The 20,709-nt window shown below is 40.2% G+C and overlaps 1 long non-coding RNA gene across 3 annotated transcripts in view; it reads left to right on the top strand.

The window, feature by feature from the left end:
* The window catches only part of LOC127056397 (uncharacterized), a 92,391-nt gene that overhangs the window by 27,648 nt on the left and 44,034 nt on the right, over positions 1–20,709 (top strand). The window contains exon 3 of one of the 3 annotated variants that reach the window (XR_007775796.1): positions 8,221–8,374. The exons of the other annotated variants lie outside the window; for them this stretch is intronic. This is a non-coding gene — a long non-coding RNA (uncharacterized LOC127056397). Of the gene's footprint in view, positions 1–8,220; positions 8,375–20,709 lie in introns of those variants that run through there. 3 annotated transcript variants of the gene reach the window in all.

Below are 20,709 nucleotides of genomic sequence, written 5' to 3'. Positions count from 1 at the left end.
AGTTATGATTCTAAATACTTTTCTGGATCTGGTCTGTCTCTGTAGCTGAAGCGCTTCACAAAATGTGCAATGCAAAGATGGCATGTGGGTGCAGATTTACAAATGTGATTTGTATGACAATAGCTCCGAATAAGGGGACAAACACCTAGCTCAAGATCACTGTGGTGTGGAATTGCACCCTGAATAAGCCCACTTTTTGGTAACTGTGCCTTGCCTTCTGTGCTATACCGGCTGCAGAGAAGATGAGTGGGGTCAACCTCTTTGAGCTATTTTCTTTGCTATTGCAGCTGAAATGTGACACAAAGCATCTGTAATGTACCCAAGTCTCTGGCCCCACATCATGGCATAATCGAATAATTAATTTTCCAACTTGTTTTTTTTAACATGAAAGGTTCTTTCATCAGCTCTCATTGCTTCTTTTAGTCACCTAAAAAGTGATCAGAATTAATTTGTAATTGATGGAAAAAGTCAATAGTGCTTCATCCTTGATAGGATTTGAACATGATACCTTTCAGATACAACACAGATGCTTATCAAAATGAGGCTATGGTCTTTTGTTAATAGTCATGGGAGTTTAAAAGCATTCAGAAAATTAAAAAAGGTTTGTTTTATGCCAGTGTGCACCCTATTCCAGGTGGTTTGACCTTGTCAACTTCCAAATCTAGATGTCACACTTTAGATCACATGTCTTTAGTAAAGATGGGTCAGCAGCACCCTGTCTTAGGTTGGCTGTTAGCTGTTGAACAGCCTTTGGGGCAGACAAGTGATTAGTCTTCTGCTGGGCTGTCATGTTCTTGTGCATTTTATTTTCCCATAAGTTAGCTTTGATTGTGAGGAATTTCCTTATGTTTCATTATTGAAGAAAGTCCTGCAGAATTGCTGGAGACAAACACTGAGTATCTTTTTATGGTCAGGCTGCAGTGGAAAAAAACAGTTGAGAGGCTGGGTCGTCCACCAGCACATGTGCCTGCTGCTACATGTCAGGGCTTATTGTTGTCAAATTAAGCTGATGATGTCTTAGTATGAAGGATTTCTTTTGCCTACAGTTGATGTATCTGTAGTGGGGAAATTATATCAATATGCTTTTCATTTTCGCTTTCTATTTTTGTTAGAAAGTAGCAGGCTGACCCAAGCTGAGTCTTCTGGTCATTGTAGTATCAATGTTATAACAGTATCTTACATTTTATTTTATCTAGAAAGATGTCAAAGTAGCTTATGCAGTATTGAGAGTACACAGAAATAATGTCACTCGTGGTAAAACTGCAGAAAGTGTCTAGTAGTCCAGTGCAAAACTACATGATTGTTGGGACCACCACATTCAATGGGAGTTGCAGGAGGGAGTTTAGATAGGCAGAATGTAAATACCCAAGTTGGAATTTGTCTGGGATACACCTACTTACCACCATGCTTCTCTCCCCTACATAGATTAACACTATTCTGGATCTATTTCCATCCCAAACCCACAAGAAACCCAGCAGTGTGAACTGTACATGTCCGCTGAGTTACATGCCTCCCTCTCAGTGCAACTGTTTTGAATTGTGCTCTGCTGTACAAATCTGCTACAAATCTCCTCCATAGTAGGCAATAGTTTCTTTTGACTTACAGCAGTGAGATAAACTATCCCTATTATCACTCAACAAAAACATTATTGCTAAAGTCCATTTCTAAAAAAAAAAAAAATTCATGCAAAATATTTACTATAAATTCCATGGGATATTGACCTGTATGGCATAAACTCTAGCCTTCTGTATGTTTCCCAGCTCACTTCAATAGATAATGTCACCCAGAAACTGTTGCCTTTGCTGTGGCACCTGTATGCCACCCTAGCCATTTGGGGAAGATCTCTCCAGTACAGGCACTATGTGCAGTCCCTTTGCAAATCCTGGCGCAGGGGACATTCTAGGGTTAGGGCCAGGAGCCAGATGGAAAATGACAAGACTGGGAGTGCAGAACATATTTTTATGGACATTCTGGAGAACTCTGCTGCTGGGACCAGTTGCCATTACTTAGAGCAGTCATTTATGGTTCAGATTTTCAAAAGAGCTCAGCACTTAACAGCTCCCGTTTAGTCACCTAAATAAATATCCATATTTTCAGAAGTACTCATCCATACCCAGCAGCTCCCAGTGAGATCAACAGGAGCTGTTGGGTGGTGATCAGTACTTTTGAGAAACTAGACACTTCACTGAAGTGCCTAAATGGGAGCCAAGGTCTTCTGGAAACCTGATCCCAGTCTATAAATATATTAAAAATTATTTATTAAACAAAAGATGTGATTCTTCAGTTATGGAAATGCTTTAGACCAGAAAGAAGGAGCCAGAGGTTGTGCCTAGATATTCCAGTTCACATGTCCCTCTTTATAAGTGCTTTAGAGCAGAGGGAGATCTCCCAGATCCAAAATCCCACTGAGCTGAAACCAAGAGAATTGCTTAAAGCTGGAATAAGATTCCAGTCTCCATCACCTAAATGTAAAAGATTGAACAGTTATTTTGAAATTGAGGAGTTAGTTCTAGTATTAAAGGGACTAGCATTTTTTTAACTTCAGAAGTTTAATAAATGCTTCTTTTTACAAGGCCAATTAAAATCCTAAATCAAAATTGTTTCTAACCTTTTTTTCATTGCTCATTTTTCCATTGCTCAAAATGTTTTACTTGGCTGCTCATAATCACCCAAGAGCCATATCTGGTGAGACTTGTTCTGCTAACTTCAGAGATTATGGGCCCAAAAGATGCATTCACAATGTTTGCACCTTGTGCAGATCAGGTAGGCATCTGTGGAAGTGCGAATATCTCAGCCCACAATGAGGTGCGGGTGCCAAAATGTGAGCACAGATTACCATCCTCGCCCCCATCCAATGGCAGGCAACCTGACTGAAATGTACCCCAAAGAGACTTTCCCAAAGGTGTACAGGAAATCCAAGACAGAGCCAGGAATAAATCCCAGATTTCCTGTCTCCCAGGCTTATACATTAACCACAAGGCCTCCCATCCTCTTTTAGTTTGCTGAGGAAGACGTTACACAGCATATTGTCTTTCTGATAGCCTTTCATTACAGTTACTATACTGCATATTACATCATATTGTTCTGTGTTAGGTTAGTCCCATCACAAACACTTTATGATGTGCTGTCCAACACACATGCAATGGATACTGTATGAAATACTGTTACCATTCAATACCTATACTGTTCATGCTTTGAGCAAATGTAGTACTAAATAAAAGCAGATATTTTGAATTAACCAGGGATAGTTTGGATACACAGAAATTCACTGCCTGATTTCCCTGCCAACATCACAGTTGCTCATACTTCTGCTAATCTAAACAACATACTGTGGAGAAATTTGGTATGAATCAGCTTATAAATAGCTATGCTACAATAATAAATATACTTCTACAGTACCTCTTTGATTCATAAAACATATATCTGCTTGTGCACATGTGGCATTTTGTAACATGAAAGACTGATGCACTCTTCATCATATGTCATTGTGCAGCTAAAATTGAGTGGTAACATTTTATAGATACTTTATTGTGATTTGTCATAGGAAAATCAGAGGACTGTAGTTTGCTCATAAGGTATCTAGATAGACATTCAGATATATGGCTGAACATATGATAATTTTTAGTTACTTTGCCTCCAGCTTCAGCTTTCCTAGCTTTCATTCTGTACTGCTCAGTTTGCCATCATATGTTTATTCTTTAGATAACATTACTTGTACAAATTCCAACTGAAGCAGGATCAGTAATTTTCAGCCTGTCTTGATGGCATTTATAATGCAATGCAGCTTATGGAATTCCATTCTACCTTTTTGTTATCTAAATTACTCCCAAATAACTTAACAGAAATTCTACTAACTCAGGGGGAAATGGGCTGTGCTAAGCACCCACTTATCTACATAAAGAGTGATACTTAAAGCACATATAAAACAAAAATCTGGTACCAGATCTGCAATCTCCTTGCCTGCAAAATCGTCATAGACCTTGGTTGAATTGTTGAAAGATTTGGTTCTAAAGGTATTTAAGGAAGTGATGATGAGACCCAGAATATTTTATAGATACAAGAATAGCTCTCTCTCTCTCAAAAAAGGCAGCAACCACCGCTCAGTGATATCTGTCCCCATAACTAAAGTAAAAATTTAGGGGCTGCATGTGCTCATTGCAGTCAACTTTAGTTTTGCCATTGCCTTCAAGGGGAGTAGGATCAAATCAGTAAGGCTCTGATTTAGCAAGATGATTAAGAACATATGGAACTTTACGCGCATGTATAGTCCTCTGAAAGTCAGTGAGATACACACATGCTTAAAATTGTAAATATGCTTAAGTATCTTGCTGAGCAGGACCTAAGTACAGTATTGCAGAAGCCACTTGGTGTTACCACTTTTGGTAAAAGTTGACTGTTTAGTGGAGACCACTGGAGCTAAAATAAACAGAACTATAGAATAGCAGATTTATAAAATGAATTTATTCTACAAACCATGTTTTTCATAAAAAATAAATTGGGTGTTTTTTTCATAGTTTTGAATCTCTTGTACTGTGACCTTACTCATTGGAATGCAGCAGTGATATGCAAAAACTCTCAACTCAGAAAGCAAAGGGGTATTGAAGCATTCAGAGAAGAGTAACCTGACTGCTAAATTCCCGAACTGAATGGGACAGTGAAGATACATCTTTTCAGTGTAGTCATTGTAATGTCAATCAGATCTGCAACTAAATAAAGATTGCACTGACGTGTGAAAAGACTTCAGGAAGTGGCACAAAACAGTATTTAGTCTGGGATTTTTCAAAGGGGCCTAAAGGAATTTGACACCAACTCCAATGGCAGTTAGGCACATTTGAAACTCCTAGTCTTGAAGTCTAGGGAAGGTGGCCAATTAAGTTGCTTATTAACATACTTAGTCATAAATGGCAGTGATTGCTATTATGTTAGATGAGGTACCTGAACTTGGCAATCTCCGTAACAAACCCAAATACACCTGTTACAGTACAAAATGTATTGCAGTCTATAGGCACCAACCTGCAACCTCTTTGTATCCAGAATTCCCATTGACTTCAGTGTTCACCATGCGGACAGGAGGCAGGATGATACCCTTTCTCTCAGAGTTAGAATAGCAAATCGTTTTTACTGTATGCATTCTATCAGGGGTTAAATATGTTCCATGTAGGTAAGTGAATAGATCTATCTGATGCCTCGTGGGAAAGAGATTATCCTCTATTGTACATAGATTCAGCGGCGGCTCCAGGCCCCAGCACGCCAAGCGCGTGCTTGGGGCGGCATGCCTGTGGAGGGTCCGCTGGTCCTGCGCCTGCGAGAGGTCCACCGAAGCTGCGGGACCGGCGACCGGCAGAGCGCCCCCCGTGGCATGCCGCCATGCTTGGGGCGGCGAAATGTCTAGAGCCGCCTTTGCATAGATTAAAAAGAAAATGAAGGCTTCAGTACTGCAGTGAGCTCCATGGGGTTGATCCCTGCACAGGATCAGGGCCTAATGCTTCAGAAGATAAAAAATAAAAGTTTAAAAAGTGACAGTCTACTTAATTAGCCATCTGCTTTTTACTGGACTGAAGAGTTGGAGGAGATGGTGTATCTTGTTCCCCCACACAAAGCTTTGATGAATGTGGAAATGAAGTGGCAGAGATCCAGATATGGAACTGCAGGCTTAAAACAGTGTAAAGTTGAAGGTTCCTAAACCAGGTGGTTATCAAATTTAGACTGCAACAAAGCATTAGGAAAAGTAATCTCACAAAAGATATAATTTAAATTTGAGTGTCTCTTTGAATAAGGAACTGTGTTTTGATTAATTTTACAGTTGATGAGGGAGGGATCCTGTCTGTCAGCTTCTGATGAGTCCTCTTCAGGGATCAAAATATTAGGAAATTATTTTTTAAGAAACAAATATCAACAGAGTCCAAAGGGTGTATGTGTGAGTACATATGTATGCGTGTTTCTCAACACACACTTTGTTACCTTTGAATTAAGGTTCCTAGACTACATAAGCTATTAATGCAAAGTATAAAAGGCAAGGAAATAAGCAATTCATTCATTCAAAACCCCATCTGTATTCCACTCACCTATTGCCCTTCTCAGCCTCAACTACCTCCCTTTCTACCACCACATTTTCCTGCCCTGAACAACCAAACTTTGATCACCAACCACGTTTATAGGTTATATAGGAAAAAATAAAAGGGCCAGAGTGTCATAGCTGGCTTGGGAAGTGTTCCTCTAATGTAGGCACTGGGTAAGACAGCCATATGGCTGCCTTCAACAGATCTCCTAAGAAGCTCTAGCATAGCAGGTATGTCAGTGGAGAAGGTGGGGTGTGTCATTGGAAGGTATATAAATATAAGTGAAAATATTTGGCTTCCTGAAGCTGCTGTCTAATGCACCAAAGAGCGTAGGTAACAGTGCCAGTGGAGCCAAATGTCTGCACCAAGTGCCTTGGCCCTGAGATACTAGGCTTTCCTCCTCTTGACCACACTTTCTCTCATTTTATTGAATCAAAGAGTTATGACCCTAATCCTGAAAGATATTTAGGCACCTAACTCCCTGCCATCTAGGCCTACATTCTAGAGAGCATTATAAAAGTTTAGCTACATCCCTGTACTTTTACATACAAAATTGCAAACTATATAGGAAGAGATACAGTAAATACATTTTCTCTTTGGTCTGGTAACATATAAGCCTTAGTCTAGATTTTGAATATAGAAATCTATTTACTGTCTATTGTCCTAGGGTATTAGACATGAATGAAGACACAGCTTTATTTTAGGTAAACAGTATAGTTTGAAGTTCCAGGATTTTATTATGCACCTACAGACAATATTTTTACTGACTGGGACTCAGTATTCATGAGGTCTGCTTGTTCTTTACCACTTACTCACTGTGTAACGTGATCCCTTACTCACTCTGAGCAGTGCCTTACTGCACAAGTAGACCCAGTGACTTTGATTGAGATCACTTAGGATGTAAGGTACTGCTCAGTATAAGGGTATCACAATTTGGCCTTGTATGACCTTGGTCAGGTCATGTAGAGAGAGATTGTCAAAAACACAAATGACTTTCAATGAGAGCTAGGTATCTACCTTCCCTTTGGGCCTTTGAAAATCTCCCCCTTAACATCTGTCTCATCTTAAAAATACTAAATTATCTTTGAAGAGAGGTTTGTTGTTCTTTAGAGTGTGATGCTATATAAATCTAAGGTAATATGATTATCAGATTCTGTCATTGTTTTGCTTGAAAAAGTTGAAATTAAAACAAGTGAAGGAACATGTAAAACAGTATGGACTAGACTCTGTCATCCTTACTCACAGGGAATATTACTCCACATTTAGGGACATTGATTTAAATGGCTCCGTGTGCTTTGTGCAATTGTACTTAATATTGTCACTCCAATAAATCATTAGGTTCTTTTCATACTGTTTTTTATAAGTCTGATTTCTTCTGAAGAATATCTATTTTATAATTAGATGATCTTAGTTCAGACACAATTAACAAAAACCCACAAATCCACAGGCTGTTAGACAGCTTTTAGTTTGGGGATACTGTGTACAGATTGAAGAATTAGAAGTATCGCTGTTTAACAGCTGGGTGCAACTGGAGAACCACATAACATCATTTTCTTTCGACACATCATTAAAAATGTTGGGTTTTGTCATCTTTCTATTTTACTTCCTAGCTGATTTGGCAGAGACTCACAAACCCCTTTCTTTTTACAAAAATTAATTTCCAAAATGATACTTGAGTAAGATGCCATTTGAGGCTTAGGGACAGGAATACAGTGAACATTTTAGCCATGTGCACTTTGCTAAGCATAGACAAGAAAATTGGTTGTGATTTTTCTTTTATTTGTACAGTACTAAGTAAACGCATACAAAACAATATTCATTTATATCATAAATTATTGTAAAGAAGGAAGATAACATAGTCAGTGGGGTTCTGTGCAGGTTCAAGAGTCAGTCTGTATCCAGTTGCAGGACCGGAACCTTAGAGGGGAAGATATTATACCCAGTCAGAAGTACAGCCAAACCCGATGAAGCATGTATAAGCCCAGCCCTTCTCATCAGATTGTAGAAGAATATGTGGCCTGATGCACCTTTAAAGTTTGAGTCTACTCTGCAAAACAGCTCCTTCTTACTCTGTGTGTATTCAGAGTCCTCCAGCTGCTTACTGTAGTGACCAAATTAAAGACTGACACTTTTTTTTTCCTTACACGTACTTGTACTGCAGAGCCAGTTCGGCTAGGTGAGACTGAACTGGACTCCATGGGACTCAGTGCAGGAGCAAGGGTCTGCCCGCACACAAGACGCAGGATCAGAGCCCTCATCCTAAGAAGCTACATGTACAGGTTTGTATCCACTTTGAAAATCTTTCAGATCTACTAGAGTAGGTAGGGGATGGAGAGTTCATTTGCAATATGAACAGTTCACTGTATTGTCAGTAAAGTTTCTCTATGTTCAAAAAGAGATCATTTGCAATGGAACACACCTTGTCCTCGCCTCTGTAGCTTTCTAAGGGCCTGAGCTAGTGGGACTGGTGTTTCTGCTGCACGAAAGGAGGCAGGGTTTGAGAATGGGCAGCTCTGATGTTCTGTTGCAAAGACTGATACTTTACCAGGCACCATTGTTTGCTAATCTGTGAACTTGTTTGTATGCCAGAACTTGTGGTTAGGACTCTGAAAGGCCACAGTAGAGTTTGAAGAGTGTTGACTTGGCTTTTTGTGCAGTGGCACACAAAATGAAATAACAGTCATGTCAATTGAGTGTTTTATAAGGAATTGTCATTCAACCATATCTATGTATTACATATGTGTGCTGTAATGTAAGGTAAGGAAAATAAAGTGAATTCCTCACAGAATATTGTGTAGGTGTCCAGATTTATAATTCTACCTTGAGAACAGTATCCTAGGAGTTGAGTGAAAAAAGGTGGAAAAAGGGGTCAGGAATGAAGAATGGAAGTAAATAAAATATAATTAATCTAGCATACAATCTGCCTTTGCGTAGAAAGCTAATGCATTCAACAAAAAAACAACAGGTTGCTTGTAGAAATTTTGGCTAAAGTTATTTTTACCTCTTGTAATACTAAAGAAAGAAAAAAATCCTTTATCTCTTATATGAAATAGAACAAGAATAAATTGAACTTCTTTTATTATCTGTAAAGTAAACAATTTCTATGTATTGCTTGACCAGATGCCACTGAAGCACAGAAACTTTTTTTAGTTTCCTTCCATTGGATGTTTCTCATTGGCAGAGTTTGTTGGCTCTAACAAGGTGGTTGCTGAGACAATTCTTTATAAAAATGTCTCTTGATAGATTCTTTGGGCTAAGTCTAGTGACAGATGTTAGCATGAAATTAGAAACCAACCTCCAATAGCAGTGACAATTAAAAGGTCTTCTGCACCTGGCCAGGAGCCTTTCTTCTGAATGAGGGAAACTACCAACAGAGTGGGAATGTCAATTGTTAATGCAGGTTTGTCTGCTGCTGGACTATTTTCCCTGTCCTGTTTTTTCCATGCCTGTATCACATGCATCTCCTCAGTGTGATGTAGAAATGACATCAGATACAAAGGAGCAATGCAGTGAGTGGCTCAAAATTGTGAAGAAGCTGTATTTGAAAAAAAGTCTCCCTCCTCAAACCAAAAAATTCTGTGCAGCAGCCCCCAATCAGAAGAGCAGCAAGAGTGGTGTGTCAACTGAGGCAACTGCCACTTTGTAATAAAGCCTATGGAGGGGAGGAGAGGGACAAGGGAAGCACCCCTAGTGTAGAGAGTTCACTGCAGAGTCAGTTCAATAAAACTTGTGCTTCCCAGTTCTGGCAAAGTTTTTGGACATTTCAAAGGGCTTGATAAACAGCAATAGCCTTGTCTCCCACACATTAAAGCTTCATCAACGACATTATGTGAAAAGAAGAAAAACCTGGCAGCACAGTAAAGCAAAGGGTAAGGTGTTCCTTGGATGGGTCAAGGTGCTCTAAGTTCCTCTTGCTGCACTGAAATAACAGCAGTTTTTCTGGCAGAGAACATCTGTAACCTCCGTCTGTACCGAAGAAGCACATCTGTTCACAGTTATGGGTCAGTGCCCATACAGGAAGTGTAGTTGTACTGCATACAGAAAAGAGACTCAGGATTATAGATACAAAAAAGCTTAACCCCCCCTTTTAAAAATGGACTGGAGGATAAAATGAATGCAAATTAGATCCATGGAAGAGTTAAAAACCTTACAAATTCTTCCAGCCTGATAAAAATCTAGAAAAAGCTATAGGCAACAGGAGCAGAATTTTTATCTAATGTTCTATTCTCTTCTCTTTTAAAATGATTTAGTTCAAACCCTGATTATAAGATGTACTGTTGAATAAAATGTGTATCGGTAACACAGCAAAGCCCAAAATGAGTCTGACATGCTGTCTGATCATGTGGATTACATCACACATTGCATATTTTGGATTTATTTTTGTTTTGCCAGCTCACAGCTGTTGTCAAGGTTTCCACTTTCCTCTCAATTAGCTCCTGGGAAATAGCCCTAAATGAGTATGGAGGGAATACTGAAGTACATTGAATTATAGCAGTAATATTTACCAGCATATTGCATATAAACTTGCAATAGTAACCTCTAAAATATTCTGCCTCTTGTTACTGGATTGCACCTGATTAGATCCTGTTAATTTCCTCTCTTCCTGTTACTTTACTCTGTACAAATTTTGCCCCAAAATACTTTACAAAATCACTGTACAACTAAGGCTCTGGTCCTACAATAAGCTCTGCATGGACACAAGGTCTTAACTTGTTTACATTGAAGTCAATGACAAAACTCCCATTAGCTTCAATAGGAGAATAGTAGGGCACAAAAGGTTTGCACCAGGGCAGGTAGGACGTAGGTAAATAAAACAGCCTGGGTCTTACCTTTGTATGTCACAGCATCAACTATTGATTTATTTCAAGTGGATTAATAGCCTAAAGCTAATCGCTACCTATCCTAAACTAAAGTAGGCTGTGTTAGCTAACATTTTTCTCTTGTCTTGGTCATACTTCTTGACATCCCTAATATGAAGCTGAAATTCACCTCATATCAGGGTAGTGTATTTCCATTTTACTGCTGTAAATTACTGATGTCAGAGGCTAAATTAGAAATCTGAGGCACTAAAGTGGCCCACTGCATAATTGTTGATGTATACATTAGTGAACGTGTTCATCTTTCATTAATATTTTCATATGCCCTACTTTCTTTTTAATAGGGCTGACAGTAAGTGTAAGCTCTTTAGCATCTAAAAGTACTCTGGCAAGTACTTAACCACAACAAGAAAACAAAAACTTTTCCCTAAATTCCAATGTGGAAGACTCACAGAGAAGCCTCTGCTGTGGAAAGATAATAGTTTCTAATCCCAATAACAAGATTTGCAATCTTGAAAGTGTAGGGAAAGTTTGTTCCTACTTGCCTATCATGAGGATATTTCTTCTGTAGCTTCTGGTACTGACCATCAAGATACCAGATTAGATGAACCACTGGTTTGATCCAGTATAGATCTTCTTTTATCCCTAACCTATTTACATAGTTACAGCAAACGTACATAGATATGATGCAGTCTCACTCATCATGAGAGAGAACTTGATTCTGGTCTTGTGATCACATGGAGATTGAAGTTTCTGTTTACCACACACCAGCATAATAGTCTACAAAATTGCATTGTATATTTTGACTTCTAAGAAGAGATGAAGCAGAAGTACATTATTATTCTGTGGTGTATATGTATGGAATACTTTGATTTTCACTTAATCGTACAAAGGCAGCAGCAGTCCACCTTAATCATCTTCCTTGGCTTGGAGGAAGGAGGAGGAATTGCCACACAAGCCATTTCCTTTATTGTGCAGATTGCAGAATTGTCCCATATGCTCAGAAATAATAAATTATATCCCTGTGACACAAGTATACAAGGTCTTCAAAGAACCACAGACAGGCTGGAATTTTTGTCATTTTATGTGACAATATCTGAATCATGGTCAATTTCTTCTGTAGTTAGAAAGCCAAGCCAAGTCAAGCTAGACCTAATAAACACCACTGGCAGCTGTTTCCAGCTGTACTATGCTGAAGCAAGCTGACAGCTTGACTGCCAGATTGAGAGAGCTCTGAGCAGTGCATCTCTATTTTACTCTGGACAGAACGTTTATATTTCTACAACACTTGGAAAAGGTAGATTGGTGGAAATGTGAAACAATTTATTTTCTGGATTTGCAGGCATTTCCTAAGGAGCTGATTCAGGCCCCCTGTGGGGAAGTGTACTACACTGAACCCTTGCTGGGTGCTCTGCCTCTACTTAGCCCTCTGCAACATTTTGAATACCCAACTGAATACAAAACTGCTCATAATGGTAGGATGCATTAGGCCCACCCTAGTCTCTGAAATTGCTCTGATGCTGATTTATCATGAAGAAAATATAATGGCAGCTTTCACCAATTGGTCCTGGTCTGTTCTGATATTTTTTCAAGCCTCCAGAAGATCATTAGAAATACAATAATACAGGCAACAAGATCTTTAATTAAGATCCAACAGGAGTGAGCTGTATTTCTATCTTAAAAGCTTTGCTTAAGCAAAATGGCAAGGTCAGTGAACAAAATAATGGGTAGTAGTGACACCCCGGCACAATCCAACATGTTTGTCCTCCTACTTTCTACCTGTCCCATTTGGTCTTATGTAACCATTTTTTCAGCCTATTACATGTGTGCCCTAATGTTGGGTGTTCCAGACAGTATTAGAGGCCAGGTTGTAGGGACACCAGAATATTTCCTTTTGGTCACACTTTAGAGGTTCCTAAACTAAATAAAGTTTTTACTCAAGCTCCCACTTAGACCCTTGCTCTCCATGCTCTGGGAATAGAAAATAAAAGATCCTGGCACACCAAGTGACCAGCACATTGAAGTGTGGTTTTGTAAATAAAAAATCAGAGAATTACACCTCTCCAAACACCTTCAATAAAGAAAAAAGAGGGTGAGTGCCAAAGACAGGGACAATAAACTGTAATAAATGGGAAACAAAACCAGGAACCCAATTTAATAGTGCCCACTGTGGAAATCACAAAATAGATGCTTCCTCCAAGAAAGTCACCTGGTACATGGTGGATTTTGGGTGGAAAAGAGTATGTCAGTTATGTCAAAAAATCTCCATGTCTCACCAGGCTAATGACAGAATCTGGCATTCAGCAGCCAGAGCTGGGGAGCTGTGAAAAAAAACAACAACATGGATGTGGAGAAAAGCTCTCTCCTCAACAGACCCTCTAGTCTGTCTCTCAACTTGTATCTCTATTTGTATGGCAAGAATCTGTTTCCTCACTACAATGGGTGGATGCAGCTGTTGGTCCTGCACAGGCTAGGTGCTCCAGCCCAGATCTTCAGAGGTGTTTATGTGCTTAGCTCCCAGTGATTTGAGAGCTAGGTGCTTTAAATTCTGTTGAGGATCTGGGCCTCTGTCCCTTTCATTAAAAACACAGCTGTATTAGAGGAGGCTGCCTCTCTTACCCTTTTCCTATCCACCTTGCTGCTCAAGTTTGGGAAGATTTTGGAAGTAGGGCAGGGCAGGGTAGCTGTTCGCTGACAGGATGAACAGCTTGTCAATCAGCAGTGGGCTGGTAATGAACAGCTCAGCTCAGCAGGATGAGAGTTTTCAAACTGGCTGCCTGGTAGAACCTACTAACTTTTGCTGCTGGATATTTTGTAGGAGTTCTTGTGTCTCCACATTTGAATGTGGCAACATATAAATGTGGCTGGCAAAAAGAATGGTTACTGAGCTTCTGGCAGTGAATAGACAAATGTTGCGTGAGGAGAGAGGTTTTCCTGGGTAGCAGACTAAATGGTGGCATTACTTGAGACTGGACTGGAGACTACTTTGTGGTTAGAAAATTAGCTATCACTAAGTTTCAAATCTGTGACATAAGCCCAAAGTGCCTTTGATGTGTGACAGACTTTCATTACATATTAAAATAAGAAGGTTTTCTTTGGCAATTTTGGTGGAATGTAGGATTGTATGTGGGGAGAAGGCAAGAAAAAGAAAGTTCAAAATACTGTTAAAATATTTTTATGCCCTGTCAGCTAGTAATTATACTGATGTTATAAGTGTTTGGGGGAAAGCTATAATTATTCCAGCAAATATAAAAATACATTTTCCCAGAGAAGATCTCCGCTGTTTCAGTGTTGATAAGTGTATAGTTCAGCAGTTGCATTTTCACCTTAGCAAATTACTTTGCTGATTGATAGATGAGTTAATTTTAAAAGGAGCCTCCTCACTACAGATGCAGCTGTGAAGGCTAATCAGCTAAAGCAATTAAACAGCTATCTCTGTGGATGCAAAGAAGCCAGTTGGAGAACCAAAGGTACTGAGAATTGGCTAGTTACAGATAACTGGGAAGAGTGAGTTTATGTCTAGCGTTTACTCCCTGTAACATTCCATTGCAGATTCCTTGAAATTCTGACATTTAGCAAAGTATGTTTGTCTATATACAATTTATCAAACTTTGAAATTCCCATGTTCATAGCTTTCGACAGTAGGTCATTAGGACTAAACACAGAAAGAAAAGCAATCAATCTTATTTTGTGACTATAGACACTTGTTGATTTCCATAGCCATGGACTGAATAAGATTAAAGCTACTAAGATCTATAATAGGCTATATCGTCTGTTGACAGGATTTAATTTCAAAGATGATCCAGCAGTACTTTACAATTTAAAAAAATGTTGGTAACTAATATTACAGTGAAATTTCTTGTTACAAGTGACAAAGGTATATATAAAGTGAGCCTATGATACCAGAAGAGGTTTTGATGGCTAATGACAAAATGAGAGAGAATAACAAAGAAAATAATGATTTAACACTTGTGGTTTTTGTGAGAGGGAGAACTAAGGTCTTGACCACATGTGATCATTAAAGATCCCATGACACTTTTTATAAGCATAAGGATGTTAACCCTAGTGTCCTGGCCAAATTCCAACTTAGCTAATTATATCCTGCTAATATAAGTTCCCCCTGTAGTTTCAGCTGGATATAATATTCTTCCTTTCCTGTTCTAAACTGTTAAGCTGTGGCTGCACTTTTTTAATAGCAGGTGAGTAAATGAGAATTTTAGGGCTCTTTAAAAATTATTATAATATGAATTTGGGATGGTTAGGTGCTCCCAGCTGGCTTTCTGTCTCATTGATTGCAAATAGCAATCCAATTTCCCTGTCTGCTACAGATTATTTGGTGGGGAGGAAAGAGGAGCAGGTACTTTTCCCTTCCTTGTATATCTTAGGTCCCAAGTCTGCAGTGAGCCCTGTATAAGGGTATTCTGTGCCAATGTAGAGCCTCATTGAATTCATTGGTGCTCCATCTGGATGCGGGGATCTGCCTGAATAGTGCTTGTTGCAGGAGTTGGGCCTTAGATCTGTGGGATGCTGACACAGAAGTCCTTCATTTCTCCTTAGGAAGCTACAGCCACTGGTATAGGAGAATACCTGGGTTGGCTTTTACTTGCAAAGAGGAAGAAAAAGAGCAGGTCTGATGAAGGTTTTCAAAACTGACAAATTTAAAAATAATTAAAATAGCAATGACTGGCCACTTGCTCACCCTGACACTTACTTATTTCAAAGTAACAAAGGATAGAATTGCTGAAGTATTTTACACCAGAAATGTCTGCAGTTCAGTAGTGGTAAAGCCCTTTACTCTTTTGAGCATATAATGAATTTTCTGAGAATATACAAGTAAATCTATTAATTTTAACTGAAACTAATAAAAATGGACCGTTTAATAAATTATCGCTTGATGTCAAAGCTTTTTTGCTCCAATAGAATAACAGTCTTTAAACTTTCTAAAATTTATTGAAAATCTGGTACATAAACTATAATTGAAGAGATTAGATTGTAATCAAGCTATTAACAATTGTATTTAATTGTTACAATTATCATTAGTAGACAGGGCCAGGTCTCATAGACTCATAGGTCAGAAGGGACCAATATGATCATCTAGTCAGACCTCGTGCACAAGGCAGGTCACAGAACCCTACCCATCCACTTTTATAACAACCCCTAACCCAGGACTGAGTTATTGAAATCTTCAAAATTGGTTTGAAGACCTCAAGCTGCAGAGAATCCACCAGCAAGCGACCCATGCCCCACGCTGCAGGGGAAGGCGAAAAACCTCCAGGGCCCCTGCCAATCCGCCCTGGAGGAAAATTCCTTCCCGACCCCAAATATGGCGATCAGCTAAACCCTGAGCATGTCGGCAAGACTCACCAGCCAGCACCCAAGAAGGAATTCTCTGCAGTAACTCAGTTCCCATCCCATCCAACATCTCCCCGCAGACCATTGAGCAGACTTATCTGGTGATAATACAAGATCAATTGCCCAAATTAAACTATCCTATCATAACATCCCATCTATATATTATCAAGCTTAGTCTTAAAGCCAGATAAGTCTTTTGCCCCTATTACTTCCCTCGGAAGGCTGTTCCAGAACTTCACTCCCCTAATGGTTAGAAACCTTCGTCTAATTTCAAGTCTAAACTTCCTAATATCCAGTTTGTACCCATTCGTCCTCGTGCCTACATTAGTACTAAACTTAAATAATTCCTCTCCCTCCCTAACGTTAACTCCCCTGATATATTTATATAGAGCAAGCATATCTCCCCGCAGCCTTCTTTTGGCCAGGCTAAACAAGCCAAGCTCTTTGAGTCTCCTTTCATAAGGCAGGTTTTCCATTCCTCGGATCATCCTAGTAGCCCGTCTCTGGACCTGTTCCAGTTTGAATTCATCCTTCTTAAACATGGGACACCAAAACTGCACACAATATTCCAGATGGGGTCTCACCAGTGCCTTATATAACGGTACTAACACCTCCTTATCCTTGCTGGAAATACCTCGCCTGATGCATCCTAAAATCGCATTTGCTTTTTTAACAGCCGTATCGCATTGGCGGCTCATAGTCATCCTGCTATCAACCAATACCCCAAGGTCCTTCTCCTCCTCTGTCGCTTCCAACTGATGCGTCCCCAACGTATATCTAAAATTCTTATTATTAATCCCTAAGTGCATGACCTTGCACTTTTCACTATTGTATTTCATCCTATTACTATTACTCCAGTTTACAAGGTGGTCCAGATCTTCCTGAATAGTATCCCTGTCCTTCTCCGTGCTAGCAATACCCCCCAGCTTTGTGTCATCCGCAAACTTTATTAGCACATTCCCGCTCTTTGTGCCAAGGTCAGTAACAAAAAGGTTAAATAAGATCGATCCCAAAACCGATCCTTGAGGGACTCCACTAGTGACCTCCTTCCAGCCTGACAGTTCACCCTTCAATACGACCCGCTGGAGTCTCCCCTTTAACCAGTTCCTTATCCACCTTACAACTTTCATATTCATCCCCATCTTTTCCAATTTAACTAACAGTTTCCCATGTGGAACCGGGTCAATAATTCACATCTCTCTTCAGTGTGGCCACTTTGACATCAGAAGTACAGTGACTAAACCAATTATAAATCTTCTCCTCTAGCTTATTTGCATAGTCAGTGATGCAAGGACTGTACCTTAAAAATGAAAAATTACAAAAATGTTTAAAGTTGCTGCGCAATATTTTCTATTCAGTTTATTTGGAGATATCACATAGTTACATCCTCTTTGGTTTTCTTATTTAGTATTCATGTATTTTTTAATAATTTAAACAATAATTTTAGGAAATTCCTAGACATTGCATTTCAGAGTACATAGTACAAATACATTAACAATGTGATTATGAAAATGTACTTCAGTGGTTGGATGCAACTCATTCTTAAAATACATTGGGTTATTGTCATATGTTCCCCTTATGGTGTCACAACAGGGCAGAGTTAAGGTTGTTTGAGTTCCTCAGCTGTGCATATCCACACTTTAGTAGAAATCCAGGCATGTTAAGTTTAACTTTAAATCTGAATTTATAGGGTTTGTAACCTTGTTTTTGGAATAGCAGTTACAATATTCTTGTAATATTTTTTCCTTAGCTTACTAGCATATACTCACAGCTTAATTATGGAAGTTCTGGTCATAGCTCCATATTTGAGGTTGAGTTTTGTACTTTAGGCTCAATATTGCAAGGTGTTATCCACTCTGGAACCAATCCAACAAAGTATTTAGGCCAACAAGTTGCCTTAATGAAGTCAACCCTTCCTATGCTTCAAGTTTTGTTGATATGGGATAGAGTACTCAGAACCTTGCAATATGAAGTAGGGAATCGGCCATTTTCTTTCATCTGAAGAATACAACATGTCCTCCCTGAAACTACCACGCTTAGTCTCTGAGTAAAGAATACATTTGCTGAGACTTTACAAGTAAAGTGGTCCTTTAAGAAATTTAGCACCCAGAATCACACCATTTCTTTCTCCTGAGTGATCTTAATAACAACATAGGTGCCATCAAACTTCCCTGATAGTTAAAATCCACTGAAATCTTGTGCATACATTACATTTGAAGATACTTTAGGATTAAAGATATTTTTTCCTGTTATTTTTCATAACTGAAAGTTTTTCCTTCAGCAGAGGCTGACAGATCATGTTCTACTACAGAGAAATCCATGTAGAATGATTGATTGCCATCACCCAACAATCATAACTGTGCCCTGTAGTGACACAATGGGAGTGGAAAATGTGTTTAAAATCAGTTTAATCTAACTTGGTTGACAAGAACTAAAATGTGCTAATCATAATAATATGTTTATTGGATAGTGTCACTACAGGGCAGAGTTAGGGTTGTTTGAATGCCCTAAGAATGTGTTGCTATACCTTAACATGTTTGGCCTTCTTTTAGATGTAACTTTAATTCTGAATTGCAGGAATTTATAATGCTTTGTTTGGGGATAAACACAACATCATTGTAATGTACTGTTGCCCCTTTTTGACCTGAGTCAAAGTTTGGGGCCCTTGGGATGTTCCAGATGGAAGTAGAAATTGATGGAGTCTGGTATTTTCTAAGATGCAACCTTGTTTATTTACAAGGAATGTACAAAGGCCTGCTTCTCTGAATGAAACAAGAACAGAAGGAGTAGTTTCTTAGTTTACAGCCCCAAGCCCCTTTAGCCAACAGATCCAAAAATGCTCTCTCTAGCTTTTTCCAGGATCACATTGTGCTTACAGGTGCCCGCTTGGTTCTCTTCCTGCCTCTCGATCTCTCCCAGTTTCCATTTTTAGTGTCTGTCTGTCTACACTGGCAAGTTTCTGTGCAGTAAAGCAGTTCTCTGTGTTGTAACTCCCAAGGCTTACACACTGCCAAGCCACTTAGTGTGCAGAAACTGTGCAGTTGCAGCGCTGTATAAAAACCACCCCGATGAGAGGCGTACAGCTTTCTGCACTGGGGGTACAGCACCATGGTGCCAGTGTAGACACCCTGGTCGATTACAGTGCTGCGACTGGCCTCAGAGAGGTGTTCCACAATGCCTGTTCTTGTCTCTCTGAGTCATCGGTTTAAACTCTACTGCCCTGCCCTTAGGTGACCAATTGTCATCCCCATCCCATAAATTCCTTTGGAATTTTGAAAGTCCTCTTCCTGTTTGGTGGCGCATGCAGTGGTCTCAGCGCATCTTTCCAGGTGGCTATGCCTGCTCCACACACCAAGCGATCCCCTGCATGGAGCAATGCTGAGCTGCTGGACTTCATCAGCATTTGGAGGGTGTGGGCTGTCCAGTCCCAGCTGCACTCCAGCCATAGGAATTATACCACCTATGGACAGATTTCCCGATGCATGACAGAAAGGGGCCATGACTGGGACACACTGCAATGCAGGGTCAAAGTGAAGGAGCTGCGGAACACCTACCACAAGACACAGGAGGCAAACTGCTGCTCCGGTGCTGTGCCCACAAGCTGCTGGTTCTACAAAGAGCTGGATGCAATACTTGGTGGTGACCCCACCTCCACTGTGAAGGCCATTGTGGATACTTCGGTGGCTTGCATGCCAGTCGAGAGTGGACCGAGCCAGGAGAAGGAAATCTTGGACAAGGATGTGGATGGGGAATGCGACCCAGAGGCAGAGGATGACTTGGCGATCAGAGATGCATGCAGCCAGGAGCTCTTTTTTACCCCTGAGGAGGCTAGCCAGTCACAAATGTCGGATCTTGGCAAAGCGCAAACATGAGAGGAGGTCTCTGGTAAGTGGATTTGATTTTGGGAATCACTGAAGTGAGTTGTTGGGAGCAGGAGGGTTGCAGAAAGCAGACTTGTGTCTATATGATGCATGTACCACTACATGCCTAGTCTAGTGGTGTGGAACAGGCTGTTGATTGACTCCCTCAGTATGTGGGAATTGACCTCAGAGATCTCCAGGAAACTCTCATGGAGATACTGAGAAATCCGCTGCCACAGGTTCTTCCTCAAAGCTGCTTTGTTTCTTGCCCCATTAATGGTACCTTTCCTGCACCACTGTGTCGTCATGGGGTGGGAGTGGGAGACCATTGCTGCACACAGGTGAGCCACATAAGGGCCATGGCGGAAGCCACAGTCTTGGAGAAGACCTTCCCTTGATTCCCTGCTCACACTCAGCAGCGAGATATCTTCCATAATGATCACAGCCTATAGAAAATATGGGGACAGGAATGATTATCAGCCCACCCCGCACAGTGCTGGCTGTCCCCAAGAGCCACATGACCAGTGTGCAGCAGGGTCTGGGAACACCGATTTACCCTGCCCCTGCGGCTACTCACCATTTTGGGGGTCTTGTGGCCCATGTGTGCTTGCCTGGGGTCAG

The sequence above is a fragment of the Gopherus flavomarginatus genome, chromosome 8 (genome assembly GCF_025201925.1).
Source record: "Gopherus flavomarginatus isolate rGopFla2 chromosome 8, rGopFla2.mat.asm, whole genome shotgun sequence".
Classification (NCBI taxonomy): Eukaryota; Metazoa; Chordata; order Testudines; family Testudinidae; genus Gopherus; species Gopherus flavomarginatus.
This window is presented reverse-complemented; position numbering and strand designations above follow the sequence as displayed.